The sequence below is a fragment of the Arachis duranensis genome, chromosome 3 (assembly GCF_000817695.3).
Source record: "Arachis duranensis cultivar V14167 chromosome 3, aradu.V14167.gnm2.J7QH, whole genome shotgun sequence".
NCBI lineage: Eukaryota > Viridiplantae > Streptophyta > Magnoliopsida > Fabales > Fabaceae > Arachis > Arachis duranensis.
The window spans coordinates 70,506,297-70,511,036 of record NC_029774.3 but is presented as its reverse complement, the minus strand read 5'-3'; positions in this window follow the sequence as shown (position 1 = coordinate 70,511,036).

Here is a 4,740-nt window from a genome sequence, read left to right as displayed (position 1 = left end):
AGCGTAGTCGTATCTCTTGCTATTGTCACGCTTTAAAAGCATAGCCATATCTAGCTACTGGCACGCTTTAAAAGCGTAGCCATATCCTCTCACATACGGCTACGTTTAGAAGCGTGGCAATAGATAAAAGCGTGGCGACAAAATAAGCGTGGCCATAGTTCACTAAAAGCGTGGCGATAGAGCAACCGGCACGCTAGCAGTTGTGACCCTTTCAAAAGGTGTCGATTGCTCAAAAAGTGTGGCAAAAAGCTATCGCTACGCTTTTTCCCACTTTTCGCCACGCTTTAAAAGCGTAGCAAAATCCTGGTTTTCTTGTAGTGAAACTTTCACTAAGGTTCGAGTTTCCTGCTTCTAATAATCAAGCAGAGTATGAAGCCTTACTTGCTGGCTTGAAATTGGCTAAAGAAATGGAAGCAGAAATGCTGGTAGTGTTCAGTGACACTCAAGTGGTAACTTTACATATTAACGGTACCTATGAAGTCAAGGACCCTAACATGAGGAAACACTTAGATGAAGCACAAAAACAAATAGCACAATTCTCAAAAGGTGAAGTCCGACATATAAACCGGGCCGGCTTCTTCTGGCCGACCTTGCAAAGAAAAGCTGCTAAGTTGGTTAAAAGATGCCCACTTTGTCAGAAGCATGCCAACTTCCTTGTAGCACCTCCTGAAGAACTGATTTGTGTTACCTCACCATGGCCATTCGCAAAATGGGGACTCAATCTCCTTGGACCATTTCCCCAGGCTCTAGGACAAGACAAATACCTCATAGTAGGAATTTGATTATTTTACCAAATGGATCAAGACAGAACCACTAGAAACTATCACAACCCAAAGAATTTGGAAGTTCCTCTACAAGAACATTATCACAAGGTTTGGAGTTCTCCACTTTATCGCCATGGATAATGGAAACCAGTTTACTAACTTAACCTTCAGAAATTTGGTGCTCGATTTTAAAATAAAGCACCAATTCACATCGGTGGAGCATTCTCAGGCCAATGGACAACCTGAAGCAGCAAATAAAGTCATACTAGCCGGGCTAAAATACCGACTACAAGAGGCAAAGGGAGCATGGGCAGACGAGTTTCCTCAAGTCTTATGGGTATATCGGACGACCTCTCATTCCACATTGGGGGAGTCTCATTTCCGACTTGTTTACAGAATAGAAGCGATAATCTCCATAAAAATCACTGAATAATCACCTCGGGTTACATTCCACAATGAAGGGGCCAATACCCGGGCACAAAAAGAGGAGCTCGACCTCCTCCCAGAAGTCTGAGAACGAGCTCGGATTAGAGAGGAAGCACTAAAACAAAGGATGACCTAAAGTATAATCAGAAGGTGATCAAAAGAAGCTTCACCACAAGAAACCTCATACTAATTCGAAATGACATCAGAATTCAGAAGTTAGGTGAAGGGAAGCTAGCAGCAAATTAGAAAGGACCCTACAAGATCATTAAAGCCTTAGCGAAAGGTTACTACAATGTGTCCGACCTGCAAGGACAAGAACTCCCAAGTTCTTGGCATGCGTGTAACTTAAAGAAGTACTACATTAGAAAGTAAGCCATGTTCCATGGTGTAGTCTTTTTTCCAACCTTATAGATTTTTTTCCATAAAAAGGGTTTTTTGTAACTCCCCGTTACCTTAAGCCTTATCTCGTACCGTAAAGCGAATGATAACAAAGTGTCACGACAATTCTAAGGCTCATATAATATTATATATAGATACACACACACACACACACACACACAGATATATATATATATATATAACCAATCCTCAATCTTTCATCATCAATACTCACATTCATCAATAATCCTTCATCAACTCCCATCAACAATATTAGTTAACACAATTCCTACAACCAACTCAACAAAATCATATTCATCAACTCATTCACAACCAAATGAACCAAGAATGGGGATTTGGTGATAGAAATAAAATATGATTCCAAGCTTCTTGGTAATCATAATAGGTATAGTTCTGAGGTTCAAATTTTAATGAGAAGCTTTTAGACTGATATGGGGGTATTTCCCAATCTTGCAAGGATAATAACTTTATAATTTTAATTTTTGAATAAATAGGCTGCTTGGTATTGGAATCTCTGTAATGTGTTAACTCAATGGATTCGGTGTCTACTAATATGAATTCATAAAATTTTTGGGTTTTTTGTGGGTTAATAGGAATATAATGGAAAGTATTTGGGAAAATGGTCTTGTATAGGGTTTTTCTATCTTTTTTGAACCACTCTTTTTCAATGGTTAATATCTTTATAGGATTGGGTTTTTCATAGTAAGGAAATTGTTCTTTCAAGGGTTGAGTATTATAGAGGTCAGATGGTTGTAATAATGTGAATTTATTATCAGTAGTAATTAAAGGGCTCTTAGAAGGTGATGACGATGATGGTGCAGCTTTTACAACCTGTGACATTGTCATAGGTCTTAATGATAATTGTTTTGCTGGTATAACAGTAATAGGTAATTTTGTTTCTTTTATTTGGTCAAAAGGTTGACCATAATCTTCACTGGAGGCTGCTTTTTGCTCCATTCTTTCCCTGCAAAAATTCTCTAGTAAGAAAGTCAGGGAGTGAATTCAGTTCTCCTTTTATATGTTCAATAGTAAAATCGAAACATGATAAAATAGCTTGCCATCTTGCAAATATTTGTTTTGAAACCAAATTTTTGACATCATTTTCTAAAACATTTGGTGCTGCTTTACAATCAGATCTTATTAAGAAGGTTTTATTAAATAAATCTTCTTGAAATTTTGAAACACATAATACTATAGCAAGTATTTCTTTTTTGACTGTGGGGTAGTTCTTTTGAGCTTGGTTCCAAATTCCTGAATGATATTTTACTATTTGTTCTTTTGAGCTACTAGGAGGTATTTGTTTAAGAATTCCTCCATATCCTAATTCTGATGCATCTGTTTCTACAATTAATTTAGCCGATGGGTCTAGTATACTTATGCAAGGTATTTCTTTTACTGCATTTTTTATTTTTATTATTATGGAAGTCATTTCTTTTGTCCATGGAGGTGGATTTTTTCTTAGTCTCTTATAAAGAGGTTCGCATGTAACTCTTATTCCAGGTAAGAATTCTGCTACATAATTTAAACAACGCATGTAATTCTTATTCCAGGTAAGAATTCTGCTACATAATTTAAACATCCCAAAAATCTTTGTAGTTGTTTTTTGTCAGTTATTTCATCTGGAAATTTATCTGCAAATTCAATGGCTCTTTTAATTGGTACTATGGTTCCTTGATAAATTTCATATCCTAAGAATCTTACTTTAGTTGTAAAAATTTTCATTTTCTTTTCTGATAAAACTAATCCTTGTTCTTTTATAATATTCATGAATTTTTCTAAATGATATATATGCTGCTTTATTCCTTTTGAATATACTAATACGTCATCAAGATATACTATAGTAAATTCTATATGAGGATAAAATATATTATTCATTTTTTCTTCGAATTCGCTTGGGGCATTTTTTAATCCTTGAGGCATTACATTCCATTCGTAATGTCCAAAGGGTACTATAAAAGCTGTTTTATATCTATCTTCCTCTTTTACTGCAATTTGATAATATCCTGATTTTAAATCAAATTTTGAAAAGATATTTGCTTTATTTAATCTTTTAATTAAATCACTTTTATTTTGTAAAAAATTACTAATCCATTTTAATACCTTGTTTAGAGGTTTATAATTGATAACTAATCTTGGAGCACCTCTTTCTATTTCAGATGCTTTCATCACATAGAAACCTGTGCAACTCCAAGGTGATTTCGAAGGCCTTATTAGTCCCTTATCTAGATATTCTTGTATTTCTTTTTTACAATTCTGTACAACTCCAGGGTGATTTTGAAGGCCTTATTAGTCCCTTATCTAGATATTCTTGTATTTCTTTTTTACAATATTCAAGATACTCTTTGTTCATATGTATCAGTTTTGCCTTTGTTGGTATATCTTTTTCATTAAACCCATCTTCATATGGTAAAGATATTTCATGTAATTTTCTATGTTGAAAGGCTGTGGGATTTAAACTACATAATTCTGTCTTAATTTTTTCTTCAATTGCTTTTATTTTATCTTGTATCTCCGGAGTTTATAATTGTTCTATTCTTTTATGTGTAACTTCTTAGTTTAAGTAGTTAATTTGTCTTGTCTTCCTTTCTATAATATTAACTTGACGCGATAAGTGTTGTAAAATTTTCTCCCAAACTTAGAATAAGACACTAGACTCAAAGAGAAATTAAAAATTAATAAAGAAAAATAATATTTTTGAAAAGAAAATAAAAGACTCTGACCCAATTACCAAAATCTTCCTAATCTAAGAAATAAAATAAACTTTTAGTTGTTCAAACTCGAACAATCCCCGGCAACGGCGCCAAAAACTTGGTGCACGAATTTGTGATCCGCACAACTAACCAGCAAGTGCATTGGGTCGTCCAAGTAATACCTTACGTGAGTAAGGGTCGATCCCACGGAGATTATTGGTTTGAATCAAGCTATGTTTATCTTATTATTCTTAGTCAGGATACCAATTAAAATTATCAGTTGGAATTATTAGATTGGAAAAATAAAAGAGAATAAAAGCGTTACTTGTTGTGCAGTAATGAGAAATATGTTGGAGTTTTGGAGATGCTTTGTCCTCTGAACCTTAACTCTTCCTTGAAATCCTTTTCCACACGCAAGGTTCCTTCCATGGCAAGCTCTATGTAGGGTGTCACCGTTGTCA